This window comes from Sinohyriopsis cumingii, chromosome 4 (assembly GCF_028554795.1).
Source record: "Sinohyriopsis cumingii isolate HCF-2022 chromosome 4, ASM2855479v2, whole genome shotgun sequence".
Lineage (NCBI taxonomy): Eukaryota > Metazoa > Mollusca > Bivalvia > Unionida > Unionidae > Sinohyriopsis > Sinohyriopsis cumingii.
Window position 1 is genome coordinate 47,403,803 of NC_142964.1, and position 20,120 is coordinate 47,423,922.

Here is a 20,120-nt window from a genome sequence, read left to right on the forward strand (position 1 = left end):
AGTAGAGGCAACCTGTTTGCCGTGGGTTGCGTCCCGTGTCGGGGGAGGAAAGGATCCTGGTAGCTGAGCAGTGGCTTTCCCTGCAATACACTACTTTGGCCTCTACTTCTCTTAGACGGGTGGTCGGGATGGGCCCGGTTCCGACAAATCGGCTGGTCACGCCGAGCCCTAGGAGGTCTTTATTAACTTTCTCACCTTCTTTCTCTCTCTCCTTGTATCTCTCTTGATACCACCGTTGCCCCTATATTCTTTTCCTTTATATTTCCCTTTTCCAAGTCTTAGAAGGCTTCCTAGAAGGCGGTGGCTTAACGGGTCAATCGGGGGGTAATTTTACCGACCTTAGAAACTGGCGACTTCAAGGTCAATCATAGGTAATTTTATCAACTGAGTATGGCATTTGTGTATCCCTGGCACTTGAAAAGTGTCCCCTTGTTGGGCTCCTTGGTGGGTGGGGAGCACGGGTGCTGAATTTTTAATCTAGCCATCATGGATAATTCCAAAAAAAAAATCAAAATAAAAGATCGAAACCCTTATCAGAGTCTGACGATGAACCATGTAGTGTGGAGTCATTTCCACGCTTCATGGTCATACAGTCAAAAGATGCCACAAAACCGCTTGCCGCACTATCTCCATTTGTCATCGAAAAGACTATCACAGGATCGATTGGCACACCTAAAAGTGTTAAAAAGTTGAAATCGGGTTGTCTTCTTATTGAGTGTGAGCGACGAGGTCAATCAGACAATATCAGGAAAATGAAAACATTCTTTGATATCCCAGTAACCTCATTCGCTCACACCACACTAAATACGTCCAAAGGCGTGATTCTCTGCCGTGACTTGGCTGGAGTCACCGAGGCTGACATCATCGAACGAATGAAAGATGAAGGTGTCACTGCAGTCCGACGAATACGTATTAAACGTAATAACAATCTGCAGGACACCAACACCATTGTACTCACCTTCAACAGGCCAACTGTACCCAAAGTGGTAAAAGTTGGCTTTTTGCAAGTAAAGGTAGAGATTTACATTCCCAACCCCCTTCGGTGTTATAAGTGTCAAAAATACGGCCATCACGAAGACCGCTGCTCCAAGAGCCAAATATGTGGCCGATGCGGAGACAATGCTCATCAGGAATCTGATTGTAGAGCAACTCCGCATTGTGTCAACTGCGGAAAAGAGCACCACGCAAATTCCAAGGATTGCGATACCTGGAAACAGGAGAAGGAAATTCAGAGGGTAAAATACACAAATAATATTCCCTATCCAGAAGCCAGAAAAATTGTACAGGCAAAAACAGCCCATCCTGGCCCATCCTTCTCCACTGTAGTGAAGAGCAATCCTAAAACAACGAAGGACGCTCAAACACAAACAGAAGCACCCGATTCAACACCAAATTCAAACACCCCCCATCACCAAGCACAGAAAAACACGGCATTTACTCAGACTACATTTAATAATACCCAACAACCTAAATCACCAAAGAGTAAAAAATCTCACGGAAACAGGTAACAAAAGGGGTCAGATGACCCCATCAAACTTTATAACAGGTTTGGAGACATCGAGAGCATGGATGCAGAAGAATCTGCTCCATGCGCCCAAGGGAACTCCAGACCTACAAACAAAAAATTCACCCCCATACTTCCTCCAGAGAAATAACCAAACAAATTCCCTCTGCGAAAGGTCTAACCTAGCTCCACAATCTTTAATTTAAATTTATAATAAAAACACTATCATACAATGGAATTGTCGAGGACTTAAAGCAAATTACAATGATATTCTCCTGCTTTTAAACGAACATTATCCTGCGGTACTATGCCTTCAAGAAACATTCTTGAAAGATAGAGACAATATCACATTTAAAAACTACTCCCTGTTTAACACCTGCTCTCCAAATGTTGACAGGGCATCAGGAGGAGTTTCTGTTATTGTAAACAACAGAGCTCCTCATAGCTTCATTCATTTAAACACCAATTTACAAGCCATTGCTGTAAGCGTCACTCTACATCGAGTGATTACATTTTGCTCTATTTATTTACCACCAAACACTAACCTAGTACCAAACGAACTCGACAATCTTGTTCAACAGCTTCCCGCACCCTTTGTTTTACTCGGGGATTTTGATGCCCATAACATTTTATGGGGATCGGATCATGTAAGTGACAGAGGTCACAAAGTTGAAGACTTTATTTCTAGACACGATCTGTGTCTATATAATACCAAAACACCTACATATTTACACCCAGGCACGGGTACATACACAAGCATCGATTTGACAATTTGTTCTCCTTCTCTGCTTTTGGACTATGAATGGAAGGTTGCTGATGACCTTCACAGCAGCGATCACTTCCCAATCTTTCTTGTAAATCTTAACTCTACAGGCGATGAAGTAATTCCACAATGGAATCTAAAGAAGGCCGACTGGGCCAAGTTTGAAACACTCTGTAAAACCAGCCTGAATGAGGATACAGTTTTCAATGTTGACGACACCATTCAGCATTTTACATCTATTTTAATAGAGATTGCAGAAGAATCCGTTCCCAAGTCCTCGCCATATTGTAAAAGAAGCCAAAAACCTTGGGTCACTAAGGAATATAAGGAAGCCATTAAACTACGCCGAGAAGCATTAAGGAAATTTAATAATCAACCGACGCCCGAAAACTTAAATATATATCGCATTGCCCGGGCCAAAGCTCGCCGCATAATCAAAGAAAGTAAAAGAGCATCATGGAAGAAGTATGTTTCTTCTTTAAACTCTCGTTCCTCTGTTAAAAAAGTTTGGGACACTATACGCAAAATAAACGGAAAGAGAAAGCAAAACCCTCTCCGACATCTGACACTGAACAATAACAACTTTAGTTCAAAACGTGACATTGCAAATATTCTTGCTGACAGTTTCTCGAAAAATTCCTCATCATCTAATTATTCAGAAGCCTTCCTAAATCTTAAAACTCAAAAAGAAAAGTCACGTTTAAAATTCACATCCAACAACTCGGAAAGTTATAATCAATTGTTCTCACTATCGGAGCTTAGGGAGGCTTTAGATAAGGCCCATGATACATCCGCTGGGCCTGACGAGATACATTACCAGTTTCTGAAACACCTTCCAGAATCATCATTAACATCTCTTTTGAAACTCTTCAATGATTTATGGATTACTGGTAATGTGCCAAAAATCTGGAAAGAAGCAACTGTAATACCAGTCCCCAAACCCGGTAAAGATAGCGAAGACCCCAACAGCTATCGACCAATTGCACTCGCAAGCTGTGTGTGCAATACAATGGAACCAATGATCAATTCTCGGCTTGTCTGGTATTTGGAAACTAACAATTTAATATCTCCTTTCCAAAGTGGCTTTCGATATGGCCGGAGCACCAATGATCATCTGGTTAGACTAGAAACATTCATTCGCGATGCATGTATTAAGAAAGAACATTTAGTAGCGGTTTTCTTTGATTTAGAAAAGGCCTATGACACGACATGGAAGTACGGGATACTAAATGACCTGAACGATCTAGGTCTAAAAGGCCGTCTGCCCTCTTTCATATCCAACTTTCTCTCCGACAGAGAATTCAAAGTACGAGTGGGCTCTACCCTCTCAGATCTGCACGAGCAAGAGATGGGCGTGCCCCAGGGCAGTATTTTATCTGTGACGCTCTTTAACATCAAAATTAATAGCATCACCAAGTGTTTGACTCCTGGAGTGGATTGTTCGTTATACGTTGATGATTTTCTAATATGTTATCGGTCAAAGCACATGCATACAATTGAAAGACAACTGCAGCAAAATATAAACAAAATTCAAAATTGGACCAATGCAAACGGTTTCAAATTCTCGAAATCAAAAACGGTATGCATGCATTTCTGTCAGTTACGAAAACATCACGATGAACCGAACCTCACACTGGATGGAACACCTATTCCAGTTGTTGAGGAAACCAAATTTTTAGGTATAATCTTTGACAGAAAACTGACCTTTATTCCACACCTAAAGAACTTAAAAGCTAAATGCTTAAAAGCACTTAACCTACTTAAAGTAGTAGCGCACACTGACTGGGGTGCTGATAGAAAAGTCATCCTAAATTTATACAGAACGTTTATTCGCTCCAAACTAGACTATGGTTGCGTTGTGTATGGTTCTGCCAGAAAATCGTATCTTAAAATGCTTGATCCAATTCATCATCAGGGAATAAGACTGGCTCTCGGAGCATTTAAAACATCCCCCTGTGAAAGCCTTCTAGCTGAGGCGAATGAACCACCGTTATCGCATCGTAGAGAAATGCTTTCCGCACAGTACGCTCTCAAATTAAAATCAAACCCTCTGAATCCTGCTTTTTCGGCTGTTTTTCAACCCAAATACAAAACTTTATACGAAAATAAACCAAACGCCATACCTTCATTTGGCATTAGAATATCATCCAGGCTTGACACTACAAATATAGATCTTTGTAAAATTCAGAAAACATCCATCTCCGAAACACCACCCAGGCTAATTAAACAACCAAAAGTACGTTTTACGCTACACGATGGGAAAAAGTCCGAAACAAACCCTTCTATCTTCCACAACTCTTACCATGAACTCCTCACCGAATTTAAAAACTATACCAGAATTTACACTGATGGATCAAAGGATGAGGAAAAGGCTGCTGCAGCCTTTGTTTGTGGAAATCACACAACGCAAGTTCGCTTACCAAATGGAGCATCAATTTTTACAGCCGAAATCAGAGCAATAGACCTTGCTCTGCAACATATAGAAAAGAACCGTATTTTAAACAGTATCATCTTCTCCGACTCTCTATCAGTACTCCAGTCACTATACAATAGAAAACTGGAGAACCTATTATTGAAAAACATACTCGTAAAAAATACCGAGCTGAGTGTCTCCCACAATATAATATACTGTTGGTTACCTAGCCACATTGGTATTAAAGGTAACGAAAAGCAGATCGCGCTGCTAAAATGGCCCTTTCTCAAGAACCATCTGATTTTAAAATACCATATACTGATTTTAAACCTTGTATCAGAAAGTTCTTACGTCAGAAGTGGCAGGCATCATGGAATGATGCTGTAAATAACAAACTTCATGCAATCAAACCAACTCTAGGAGAATGGACTCCTTCCTACAGAACCATTCATAGGGAGGAGGTAGTCATTGCAAGAATCCGAATTGGTCATACTTGTATCACCCACACCCACATACTAAAAGGTGAAGACCCACCAGAGTGCGTTTCTTGCAATGAACCATTCACTGTCAAGCACTTTATGATAGAGTGCTTTGACCTACAACCTACGCGCGATCGTTATTACGTTGTGCATGACATGAAAGAACTCTTTGATAATATAAACATCACTCGTATTATCGAGTTCTTGAAAGCCGTAAATATTTACTCTAAACTCTGACTTTTATGCTATCACCTTGTGCAGTTTTATGCAATATATATACCGTCCCATTTTAATACCTATTCATCTTTTTTACATCTCCCGTTGATCGGGAAGCTTTATTTTGCACCGTTACCATCTTACCGTTTTTAATTTCAACCATTTGTTCTTTTATATCGCTGGTCGATATAGGACCTTTTATAAGTTTTAAAAGATTATACAAATAACACTTTGTTTGGCGCTAAATAGCCTAAAAGTGCTGATGCGCCGTTAAAAGTGCTGATGCGCCGTTAAAAAATAATCAATCAATCAATCAATCAATCAATCCTTCTCTTGTTCTTATTCATGGAAACATGTTTTCACTAAATATTGCAGAATTACACCGTTTGAATCGTAAACGACCCAAATGGACGGAATCATACAGTCTTTGTACTTTCCATATTAGATGCAGAATTGTGTAAGCTTTTTGGAAGCCAGCAGCAGCCTGTGCATCACCATATGTTGTTGCATGTCTAATGAAAATATCTTGCAGCACAAATTTGTTCCCATTTCTCTTGCCATTTCATACTCTGAATGTGTTGCAACTGGTGACAGATTTGCTTTGCAGTCAACATGGCCTCCTGGTCATTGCACATCAAAACCTTTCCCTTTAATCTATGCTTGAGACCAACAAAGCTTGTTTTCTACTTTAATCCCCACAATGTATTGCTTCTCTGTAACAGTTTTGAAGGCAATTCCAAAAGCTTGTGATGAACTTTGACCAGGTTTATTTTCATGTCCGAAGCTAATGACATTGTATCTTGCATCAAAAGCAACATTTATTTGCTCAGGATAATGAACACCACGCATGACATTAAGCTGTCTGACTAGTTGCAGCTTGTCTGTCATGTCCATTTCATTGAGCTCCACAGTTTCTTTGCCTACAAGGTTGGAGGCCCTTTGCATATATGTTCTGCTAGGTGGCGCAATGTCAGTGGCTGCAAGCAAGTATCTAGCCCTTGTATTGCCCATTGGTATATATTGTAGTCCAGCTTGAAAGATCATATTTACAGCAGCAGGATTCGGCTCAGGTTTATTTGTTTATATCTTCTCATACAACTAATACTCTGGTGACTTAACGCTTCAATTGTTACACATCAGAGTAAGCTTCCTAGCAAGTCCCTATTTTATTTCATTAGCAATTTGAAACTCTGGTCTGCCACATATGTTGACTTGATTACAATGGCGATGATTGATATCACTCCACATTTCAACATTTGTTTCATACAGATCATACGTGTAACATCGTGCTCATTCAACTGTGTCTCTTTCAGGTCCAGTCTTGCTTTGGATGATGGTCGTATAATTCTTGCAGATCCATGTGTGCCATTACAATCTGGTGCCTGAACTGACTTGAGACCCCCATTTGTCGGCATTGTCATTGCTATGAGAGAGAACTTGTCTGCATCCATTCTTCTGGTCACTGGAACAGATGCAGCACTGGAACTTGGTAGAGTATTATCAGTCAGATATGTGACTTCTTTGCTATGTGGAATATACCCAGGTTTAAAAATGTTGTCTTCCTCTTCTTGTACCCTTTCATAGTTTCTGTTACAATAACTGCATGTAAAATACAAGAATTATCCTCTCTCTCTCTCTCTCTCTCTCTCTCTCACGGATTTCTTTTGTAAACGTCTTTGGCCGGTTGTCGTATTTGTCTTTTTTGTACGTGTTTAATGTTTAGGACAACCTTGATATTTTTGGAATGTCTTAAACATCTTCTCCTTGGTTTATTTTGTCGTACACATTTTTTTTGCTTTGTCCTGTTTTACCATACTTGCAGCTACAATATTTCCTCGTTGTGTAGTTCTTATGTATTCTTTGTGTACTTCTGGTTTTAATGTATTTCCATGAATTGTCCTCCCGGGAAATACACCAACATACTCCATCATCGAGACAAATTTAGATAGTGTCATAGAGTGTTGCACATTTCCTATCCAAGTTACACGTCGCTTGTATTTTAAAGAGTTCTTGTGCTTGCTATCTGCCCGATGCACAACCATCATGTCAGAAGCATCTGGTTTTGGTTCAAGTGGACAGTAGACGCGCACACCGTTTAATTGTTTGTCATCCCAAAACTCTCTCCTCTTACCAGTTTTCGACCAAAAAGTAAACAATCTCACGGAAACAGACAAGAAAAGGGGTCAGATGACCCCATCAAACTCTACAACAGGTTTGGAGACATTGAGAGCATGAATGCAGAAGAAACTGCTTACTCCAGAGAAATAACCACACAAATTGCCTCCGCGAAAAGTCTAACCTAGGTCCACAATCTTCAATTTAAAAGGATAATGAAGAACACCATCATACAATAGAACTGTCGAGGACTTAAAGCAAATTACAATGATATTCTCCTACTTTTAAACGAACATGTTTCAGCAGTACCATGTCTTCAAGAAAAATTCTTGAAGGATACGGACATCACATTTAAAAACTAGAGCCTGTTAACACCTACTCACAAAATGTTGACAGGGCCTCAGGAGGAGTTTCTGTTATTGTGAACAACAGAGTCCCTCATACTGTCATCCCTTGAACCACAAATTTGCGAGCCATTGCTGTAAGCGTCACTCTACATCGAGTGATTACAGTTTGCTCTATTTACTTACCACCAAACACCAACCTAGTACCAAACGAATTAGACAACCTTGTTCAACAGCTTCCGGCGCCATTTATTTTACTCGGGGATTTTAATGCCCATAACATCTTGTAGGGATCAAATCATATAAGTGAGAGAGGTCACAAAATTGAAAACTTTATTTCTAGACACGATCTGTGTCTATATAATACCAAAACACCAACATATTTACACCCAGGAATGGATACAAACACGTGCATCGATTTGACAATTTGTTCTCCTTCGCTGCTTTTGGACTATGAATGGAAGGTCGCTGATGACCTTCACAGCAGTGATCACTTTCCACTATTTCTTGAAAATATTAACTCTACAATTGTTGACGTAATTTCACAATGGAATATAAAGAAGGCCAACTGAACTAAATTTGAAACACTCTGTAAAACTAGGCTGAATGCAGATACAGTTTTCAATGTCAATGACCTTATTCAACATTTTACATCTATTTTATTAGAGATTGCAGAAGAATCCATTCCCAAGTTCTCGCCGAATTGTAAAAGAACCCCAAAACCTTGGGTCTCTAAGGAATGTAAGGAAGCCATTAGACTACGCCGAGAAGCATTGAACAAAATTAACAATCATCCGATGCCCGAAAACTTAAATATATATCGTATTGTCCGGGCCAAAGCTCGCCGCAAAATCAAAAAAAGTAAAAGAGCATCATGGAAGCAATATGGTTCCTCTTTAAACGCTCGTACCTCGTTTAAGAAAGTTTGGGACACTATACGCAAAATAAACGGAAAGAGAAAACAAAACCCTCTCCGACATCTGAACCATAACAACTTTAGTTCAAAACGTTACATTGCAAATGCTCTTGCTGACAATTTCTCCAAAAATTCATCATCATCTAACTATTCAGAAGCCTTCCGTAAACGTGAAACTCGAAAAGAAAAGTCACGTTTAAAATTCACATCCAACAACTCGGAAAGTTATAATCAATTGTTCTTACTATCGGAGCTTACGGAGGCTTTAGACAAGGTCCATGATACATCCACTGGGCCTGACGAAATACATTACCAGTTTTTAAAACACCTTCCAGAATCATCATTAACATCTCTTTTGAAACTCTTCAATGATTTATGGATTACTGGTAATGTACCAAAATTCTGCAAAGAAGCAACTGTAATAAAAGTTCCCAAACCTGGTAAAGATAGCGAAGATCCCAACAGCTAACGACCTATTGCACTCACCAGCTGGTTGTGCAAAACAATGGAACGAATGAAGAATTCTCGGCTTGTCTGGTACTTGGAAACCAATAATTTAATATCTCCTTTCCAAAGTGAATTTCGTTATGGACGAAGCACCAATGATCATCTGGTCAGACTGTAAACATTTATTCGCGATGCATTTATTAAGAAAGAACATTTAGTAGCGGTTTTCTTTAATTTAGAAAAGCCCTATGTCACGACATGGAAGTACGGGATACTAAATGACCTGAACGATCTAGGTCTAAAAGGCCGTCTACCCTATTTCATATCCAACATTCTCTCCGACAGAGAATTCAAAGTACGAGTGGGCTCTACCCTCTCAGATTTGCACGAGCAAGAGATGGGTGTGCCCCAGGACAGTGTTTTATCTGTGACGCTCTTTTATATCACAATTAATAGCATCACCAAGTGTTTGACTCCTGGTGTGGATTGCTCGTTATACGTTGATGATTTTCTAATATGTTATCGATGAAAGCACATGCATACAATTGAAAGAAAACTGCAGCAAAATATAAACAAGATTTAAAATTGGGCCAGTGCAAGCGGTTTCAAATTCTCGAAGTCCAAAACTGTATGCATGCATTTCTGCCAGTTACGAAGACTTCACGATGAACGGTGTGAATGCCTGCTAGTTGAAGCGAACGAACCACCGTTATCGCATCGTAGAGAAAAGCTTTCCGAACAGTATGCTCTCAAATTAAAATGAAACCCTCTGAATCCTGCTTTTTCGGCTGTTTTTCAACCCAAATACAAAACCTTATACTAAAATAAACCAAGCGCCATACCTTCATTTGGCATTAGAATATCATCCAGCCTTGACAGTACATAAATTGATCTTTGTACAAGTCAGAAAACGTCCATCTCCGAAACACCACCCTGGCTACTTAAACAACCAAAAGTATTTTTTAGGCTACACGATGGAAACAAATCTGAGACGAACCCTTCCGTCTTCCACATCTGTTATGAAGAAATCCTCAACGAATATAAAAACTACACAAGAATTTATACCGACGGCTCAAAGGATGAGGAAAAGGATGCTGCAGTCTTCGTTTGTGGAAATCACACAACGCAAGTTCGCTTATCAAATGGAACATCATTTCTTCAGCCGAAATCAGAGCAATAGACCTTGCTCTGCAACATATAGAAAGCAAACGTATTTCAAACAGTATCATCTTCTCTGACTCACTATCAGTACTTCAGTCACTACACAATAGAAAACTGGAGAATCCATTATTGAAAAAGATACTTGTCAAAAATAACGAGATGAGTGTCTCACACGATATAATATACTGTTGGTTACCTAGCCATATTGGTATTAAAGGTAACGAAAAAGCGGATCGCGCTGCTAAAATGGCCCTTTCTCAAGAACCATCTGATTTTAAAATACCGTATACTGATTTTAAACCTAGTGTCAGAAGGTCCTTACGTCAGAACAACAAACTTCATGCGATCAAGCTAACTCTAGGAGAATGGACTCCTTCCTACAGAACCATGCGTAAGGAGGAGGTAGTCATTGCAAGAATCCGAATTGGTCATACTTATATCACCCACTCCAAGATACTTAAAGGTGAAGACCCACCAGAGTGCGTTTCTTGCAATGAACCATTCACTGTGAAACACTTTATGATAGAGTTTTTTGACCTGAAACCTAAGCGCAATCAGTATTAGAATGTGCATGAAATGAAGGAATATTTTGATACTATAAACATCACTCGTATTATAGAGTTCCTGAAAGCAGTGAATATTTATACTAAGTTCTAACTTTTATGCTATCACCTTTATGCTATCACATTTTTACGCAATATATATACCGTCCCTTTTTAATACCTTTTCATTATTTTTCATTAACATACAACATTTACATCACCCGTTCATCGGGAAGCTTTATTTTGCACCGTTACCATCTTACCGTTTTAATTTCAACTATTTGTTTTTTTATATCGCTGGTTGATATGAGGCATTTTATAATTTTTAAAAGACTATACACATAACGTTTTGTTTGGCGCTAAATGACCTTACAGTGCTGATAAGCTGTTAAAAATAATCAATCAATCAATCAATCTATTTTCAGCGCAGTTTTCATTCTCCGTTTATAATCATTGTGGTCATGATTAAATTTCTTTAAACATTTATTCCAATACACCACTATTAAAATGAAATTATTCCATTCAACTTTTAACATATCATTAAGCAGGTGCATTTTATCAATACTGTGGAATGGTGCATGCAATGAAAACATATTTTGTTATATCACATACACAAAATCAGCTTTGTGGAATGCATGCATGGAATCCACTTACCTGTATCTCCTTATTTTGTCAGTATGTTTATTTTGCATACTCAAATAACTACTGCTTGTATAAAGTTTCACCAGGAATGGGCCATGTACAATCGGAGATGAGCTTACATTGTAACGATAAGATCAGCTATTAAACCATTAATCTCTTCTAATGTTAGCTTCGTGAAGTTTTCTTTAAACTGGACAAATATTAGGATTACTTATACAGCCAACGAGAGGAAGATACATAATAATGCTATATAGTCTGTCTATAATGTCTTTCCTCTACCTCAAATTCTTGTTTCGTCCTTTATTAGTTCATTAAAAAATGATTAATTCGTAAAGGTGTAGATAAGTGGATAAGTCAAACAAAACACTAACATCTGGTATAACCATTTATTGCGATAAATATATGTAGTTGTGCTTGTAGAGATTACAATTGGTTGTGTGAGAAAAAAATCTGGCTGCAAATATTTTGACAGCTAGATCTCGTTCTGTCTTTGGGGTGGAAAAGTATTAGAGAGAGAGAGACTGAGACACAAAGTTAGAGGTAGAGGTAGAGACAAGAACGTTACAATTTTGTCGGCTGAGAAAACATTGAGTCATCTGGGTAAATGTATTATATTAATGTGTAGGTAGATTGTGTTTTTGTGTTTCTATGAGTTTCCATAAATGAGTTACACATTAGTGTAAATGTTTCTCCTGTTCCAGGATAACTTTTATCTCTGTTTAGTTTCTGACGAAATGGTTGGGTTCTTGTCATATTGCCATTCTTACCATCTTCAATATTTCAACGTAAATGATGTCTGTGGAAAACCAGTATTTACTTTGAAACATCATAGCTTATCAGAGACCTGTACTGCTAAGCCAGTGACAAGATATGTAAGTACGTGTGTCTATGTGCATGCTTGTGCGGATAGTTTCTTATACAGTATTTGTTGAACCAACCAGTAGAAAAATTTCCCGAAATGCTTTAGTTTTCTCTCCATTAAAAATGACATTATTCAATCGTATTGCTAGATCAACAAAACAAAACTGAAGAAAAGAAAGCAAATGAACCAGAAACAGTACTTGACATATCTCAGTCTACAAACAGAAGTTGAACCTGGTGTATTTGCCTTGAAGTGAATCATGAATATTATCCAATAAATCAAATAGTCCTTCCAACCATTTAACTTCCGTCGGATTTGTCATACGGGTCCAACATTTTATTGTATATTAAATTTACCTATTTGGAGAAAATCATAGAAATTGAACAGTATTCTAAACCAAACGACTCTTACCACGATCTACTCTAAAAGAGGCAGCCACATCTAGGGCGCAATGAAAATCTTCATTCCAACATGTGTATTCGTTCCAAAGAAAGATGCCCCAATTACATTTTGATTTCGTTTCATATCGTTTTATATCATTTTCAATATAATAATATGTGTTAGGAATGTACGATAAATACTACTACAGTTGATACAACGACTAATAAAGGAACAAATTCCTCACATACAATACATTGCAGAGTTAATAACGAATGTTTTCTATGCTTTGGAATTATTTTCAAGAACTTTATTTGTTTGGATCCCCCTGTGGGTCCGGGATTGTAGAATTGGCCCGACGTGCCTCGCTACGTGTCGTAAAAGGCGACTAAGTAGAGGCAACCTGTTTGCCGTGGGTTGCGTCCCGTGTCGTAGGAGGAAAGGATCCTGGTAGTTGAGCAGAGGCTTTCCCTGCAACACACTACTTTGGCCTCTACTTCTCTTAGACGGGTGGTTGGGATGGGCCCGGTTCCGACAAATCGGCTGGTCACGCCGAGCCCTAGGAGGACATTATTTACTCTCTCACCTTCTTTATCTGTCTCCTTGTATCTCTCTTGATACCACCGTTGCCCCTAAATTCTCTTCCTTTATCGTTCCCTTTTCCAAGTCTTAGAAGTCTTCCTAGAAGGCGGTGGCTTAACGGGTCAATCGGGGGGTAATTTTACCGACCTTAGAAATTGGCAACTTCAGGGTCAATCAAAGGTAATTTTATCAACTGAGTATGGCATATGTGTATCCCTGACACTTGAAAAGTGTCCCCTTGTTGGGCTCCTTGGTGGGTGGGGAGCACGGGTGCTGAAATTTTATTTAAGCCATCATGGATAATTCCCAAAAAAACCAACACAAACGTACCAAAACAGGATCAGAGTCGGATGATGAGCCATGTAGTGTGGAATCCTTTCCTCGCTTCATGGTCATCCAATCGAAAGACGAGGCTAAACCACTTGCTGCACTATCGCCATTTATAGTCGAAAAGACTATACTTGGATTAGTTGGCAAGCCGAAAAGTGTGAAAAAACTAAAATCAGGCGGCCTACTTGTAGAGTGTGAGCGCAAAGCACACACTGAAAATATCCTAAAAATTAAAACCTTTCACGATATTTCAGTAAACTGTTTCGCCCACTCTACACTTAACACATCAAAAGGCGTCATTCGTTGCCGTGACCTAGCAGGAGTCACCGACAAAGAAATCGTCGAGGGTATGAAAAATGAAGGTGTCACTGCAGTCCGCAGAATTCGTATCAAACGAAACAACAATCTGCAGGACACCAACACTATTATACTCACCTTTAATAAGCCAACAGTACCTAAAGTGGTCAAGGTTGGATTCCTACAAGTTAAGGTTGAGGTATACATACCAAATCCCCTCCGATGTTACAAATGTCAAAAATACGGTCATCATGAAGACAGATGCTCTAGAAGTCAAATATGCGGCCGATGCGGCGATCCCTCCCATCGGGAATCAGAGTGCAAAGCCACTCCGCATTGCGTCAACTGCGGCAAAGAACACCATGCTAGTTCAAAGAACTGCGACACATGGAAACAGGAGAAGGAAATCCAGAGGGTTAAATACATGTCCAACATCCCCTATCCAGAGGCCAGGAAGCTTGTTCAAGCTAGATCACTCCCCGGCCCATCCTTCTCAACTGTAGTGAAGAGCAGCCAAAAAGCAATGAAAGACGCTCAAACTCAAACAAAACCACCTGAATCCCATTCCGACTCGAACATCCCGCACTACAAACCCCAGAAAAACTCAACATCGACACAAACAACATTCAACAATACTCCACCACCAAGATCACCAAATAGCAAGAAAAAGTCACAAACAAATAGGCAGCAAAAGGGGTCTGATGACCCCATAAAGCTGCACAATAGGTTTGGAGACTTGGAGGACATGGATGCAGAAGAATCTGCTCCATGTACTCAAGGTAGCTCCAGACCTAACAACAAAAAATACACCCCCGTACTTCCTCCAGATAAATAACCAAACAGTTTGTCTCCGCGAAAGGTCTAACCTAGCTCCAGAATCTTAAATATAAAGTTGTAATGAAGAACACCATTTTACAATGGAACTGTAGAGGACTTAAAACCAACTACCATGATCTTCTCCTGCTTTTAAACGAACATGATCCTGCGGTACTATGCCTTCAAGAAACATTCTTGAAAGATACGGAAAATATCACATTTAAAAACTACTCCCTGTTTAACACCTGCTCTCCAAATGTTGATAGGGCATCAGGAGGAGTTTCTGTTATTGTAAACAACAGAGCTCCTCATAGCTTCATTCATTTAAACACCAATTTACAAGCCATTGCTGTAAGTGTCACTCTACATCGAGTGATTACATTTTGCTCTATTTATTTACCACCAAACACTAACCTAGTACCAAACGAACTCGACAATCTTGTTCAACAGCTTCCCGCACCCTTTGTTTTACTCGGGGATTTTAATGCCCATAACATTTTATGGGGATCAAATCATATAAGTGACAGAGGTCACAAAGTTGAAGACTTTATTTCTAGACACGATCTGTGTCTATATAATACCAAAACACCTACATATTTACACCCAGGCACGGGTACATACACAAGCATCGATTTGACAATTTGTTCTCCTTCTCTGCTTTTGGACTATGAATGGAAGGTCGCTGATGACCTTCACAGCAGCGATTACTTCCCAATCTTTCTTGTAAATCTTAACTCTACAGGCGATGAAGTAATTCCACAATGGAATTTAAAGAAGGCCGACTGGGCCAAGTTTGAAACACTCTGTAAAACCAGGCTGAATGAGGATACAATTTTCAATGTTGACGACACCATTCAGCATTTTACATCTATTTTAATAGAGATTACAGAAGAATCCGTTCCCAAGTCCTCGCCATATTGTAAAAGAACCCAAAAACCTTGGGTCACTAAGGAATGTAAGGAAGCCATTAAACTACGCCGAGAAGCATTAAGGAAATTTAATAATCAACCGACGCCCGAAAACTTAAATATATATCGCATTACCCGGGCCAAATCTCGCCGCATAATCAAAGAAAGGAAAAGAGCATCATGGAAGAAGTATGTTTCTTCTTTAAACTCTCGTTCCTCTGTTAAAAAAGTTTGGGACACTATACGCAAAATAAACGGAAAGAGAAAGCAAAACCCTCTCCGACATCTGACACTGAACAATAACAACTTTAGTTCAAAACGTGACATTGCAAATATTCTTGCTGACAGTTTCTCGAAAAATTCCTCATCATCTAATTATTCAGAAGCCTTCCGAAAACTTAAAACTCAAAAAGAAAAGTCACGTTTAAAATTCACATCCAACAACTCGGAAAGTTATAATCAATTGTTCTCACTATCGGAGCTTAGGGAGGCTTTAGACAAGGCCCATGATACATCCGCTGGGCCTGACGAGATACATTACCAGTTTCTGAAACACCTTCCATAATCATCATTAACATCTCTTTTGAAACTCTTCAATGATTTATGGATTACTGGTAATGTGCCAAAAATCTGGAAAGAAGCAACTGTAATACCAGTCCCCAAACCCGGTAAAGATAGCGAAGACCCCAACAGCTATCGACCAATTGCACTCACCAGCTGTGTGTGCAATACAATGGAACGAATGATCAATTCTCGGCTTGTCTGGTATTTGGAAACTAACAATTTAATATCTCCTTTCCAAAGTGGCTTTCGATATGGCCGGAGCACCAATGATCATCTGGTTAGACTAGAAACATTCATTCGCGATGCATGTATTAAGAAAGAACATTTAGTAGCGGTTTTCTTTGATTTAGAAAAGGCCTATGACACGACATGGAAGTACGGGATACTAAATGACCTGAACGATCTAGGTCTAAAAGGCCGTCTGCCCTCTTTCATATCCAACTTTCTCTCAGACAGAGAATTCAAAGTACGAGTGGGCTCTACCCTCTCAGATGTGCACGAACAAGAGATGGGTGTGCCCCAGGGCAGTATTTTATCTGTGACGCTCTTTAACATCAAAATTAATAGCATCACCAAGTGTTTGACTCCTGGTGTGGATTGCTCGTTATACGTTGATGATTTTCTAATATGTTATCGGTCAAAGCACATGCATACAAGAACCATCTGATTTTAAAATACCATATACTGATTTTAAACCTTGTATCAGAAAGTTCTTACGTCAGAAGTGGCAGGCATCATGGAACGATGCTGTAAATAACAAACTTCACGCAATCAAACCAACTCTAGGAGAATGGACTCCTTCCTACAGAAGCATTCGTAGGGAGGAGGTAGTCATTGCAAGAATCCGAATTGGTCATACTTATATCACCCACACCCACATACTAAAAGGTGAAGACCCACCAGAGTGCGTTTCTTGCAATGAACCATTCACTGTCAAGCACTTTATGATAGAGTGCTTTGACCTACAACCTACGCGCGATCGTTATTACATTGTGCATGACATGAAAGAACTTTTTGATAATATAAACATCACTCGTATTATAGAGTTCTTGAAAGCTGTAAATATTTACTCTAAACTCTGACTTTTATGCTATCACCTTGTGCAGTTTTATGCAATATATGTACCGTCCCATTTTAATACCTATTCATCTTTTTTACATCTCCCGTTGATCGGGAAGCTTTATTTTGCACCGTTGCCATCTTACTGTTTTTAATTTCAACCATTTGTTCTTTTATATCGCTGGTCGATATAGGACCTTTTATAAGTTTTAAAAGATTATACAAATAACACTTTGTTTGGCGCTAAATAGCCTAAAAGTGCTGATGCGCCGTTAAATAAACAATCAATCAATCAATCAAACCCGGTCAGCAGGCCTTTCAAGTTTAAACAAACCTAGGCAAATCCGCCATCAACTGTAACTAAAAACAAACCAAATACCTTGTGGCATATTTTCCCTAAAATATGGGAACGTAATATGCTACTATTTGGAATGAACATCCTGGTTTAAAATGCATTCAAATTTTTATAAAGGTGCCTGCCAACAGCTAAATATAACAATGCTTCGAAAAGATGTCAGCCAAATTGCATAGGATAGAATTAGAACAAACTCGACTGAAAGCATTCTTGCAAACAGACCTGAAATTCTTTCAAGTTCATTGTAATGATGCTATTGATCTTGAAATAGGGGTGCTGATACTCAACATATAAACTCTTAGAGCTTTTTATCCTTTGCCATCAACTGAAAGTGGTCTAAACTTGATAGCATCATTTAGGGATAACAATATTCGAATGTATACAAATGATGCAGCTACGCAATCAAATGTGGTCAGTTTCTAACAAATAGGCAAACCTAAAAAATAATTATTTATCAAATCGGCCTAACTAAATGTATGAAACCAGAAAAAATAATTATTGTATTGAGGAGGCTTAAACTGATACAAATGATACTGATATGTCGTCTAATTTGGCCGCCCTTTCTAAGCAAATAGATAGATTAAGCAACGTTTTCAAAATAAATACTAAACGTATTTTGCTAATAATTCACAACAAACAACATCTTGCAATAAAGGACTTGAAACAAAGATGCCTATCAGATATCCAATACTTCACCTGTTATTTCAAATATTACCAAGAAAGAGAAAATAACTAAGTTACAGGTCAGAGGAAATTGACTAAATTGGACGTAAGATATTGCGGGTAATAAGTTCTTTTTAACTTTATACAAAGGTAACTGATATTTCATGAAATGGGACCGCCGCTTTCTATTTAAACCGCTCCGGTGGCCAAGTGGTTAGAGTGTCCGACTCAGAAGCGGGAGGTTGTGGGTTCGATCCCGACCGAGTCATAACAAAGATTTACAAAACTGGTACTAAGAGCTGCTTCGCTGGTGCTCAGCATTACGAGGTTAGTGTTAGGATTGGTCGGCCTGGTATCAGGATAATGTGACTAGGTGGGACACCAAGTTACATGTCTGCGGCATGATGCCCCAGTACTAGACATCCTTATAAATTGCCACACTACAAATATCGTAGCGATATGACCGAAAAATTATTGAAGCTACGTTATAAAACCTAATCACACACACACCTATTCAAACAACTGCTTTTCAAAATTCATTCAACAAAATAGAGAAACGTAATAATAATAATAATAATAATAATAATAATAATAATATTATTATTATTATTATTATTATTATTATTATTATTATTATTATTATTCTATCTGTAGAATATCCCACGTAGTCTTCAGTTGTGTTCCTTGTGCAGTCCGCCACTGCCTGATTTTAACTACTGCATTATGGACATTTCAAGTTCAGATCTTCTTGGTTAGGTATAGTCATAATCAATATCGTCCCATTGTTTTTATTTGAATACACATTTTTCTCGTTACATATGCAAAACGTAATATATTGCTTTCATAACCTCAGTGAATCAGAATTAGTCTCCCTAAATTTCCTTCAGACGAAGGACCAGATAAATGGTTATTCACAAGTGTTACTGAGAATGACACGTTAGCAGCGTGTTGCATATGCCAAATTACAGAAAAACATCCACAGTATTTTAAAATTGTCTAAACATAGTTTCTAAAAGCATTCCAATTTAAACTACATTGAAAGCTCATCATTATACCATTGGACAATCCTTGGTAAATGACGGTAATACAAGAGGTGATTATCAATTAAAGTACTGATTTAGCTTTATTGGAGACCATTGTTCTGGTCAGAGCTTCCAATGTTTGTGTGACTGTCCCATTTAACAAGCTGATAGAAACAATACAGTAATATTCATTAGTTTATGCTGTGTTCAGTGATCAGAACGAGAGAGCAGAAATGGATAATTGCGTTTGAGTATTTATAATATCGAAATGTTCGGCTTTGGGGATTCGAAAAGATTCGATATTCAAATGTAGTAAATGTACTGTGAAATGATTCGATATTCAAATGTAGTAAATGTACTGTGAAAGGACTCGATATTCAAATGTAGTAAATGTGCTGTGAAAGGACTCGATATGATTCTTTAGTGAATAACACTGTCATGAAGAAAAAAAATGAATATATATAAATAGCAAGAGTATCCTTCAACATCTTTTAGAGGTCACATTTCGAAACGGGTCACAAGACTATTATCCTACAATAACATATCTGACCTCAAACAATTACATTAAATGAAAATGGAACTGATTTAATTGGTGTTTGTTAACGTCAGTACCGCATGTTTATAAGTATATATCGTAGATTCATAAACTGCATAGTGTCAGATATAAATAAAACCACATCCCTACATATGGTCAACTGGGAACTATAGCTATACACCTGTACATTTTAAGATTGATTTACGA

At 38.6% G+C, this 20,120-nt stretch overlaps 1 protein-coding gene across 1 annotated transcript in view; it reads right to left on the bottom strand.

Moving 5' to 3' along the window:
* Positions 1–20,120, bottom strand: part of LOC149801106 (uncharacterized) — a 249,792-nt gene that overhangs the window by 57,357 nt on the left and 172,315 nt on the right. The window lies entirely within an intron of this gene.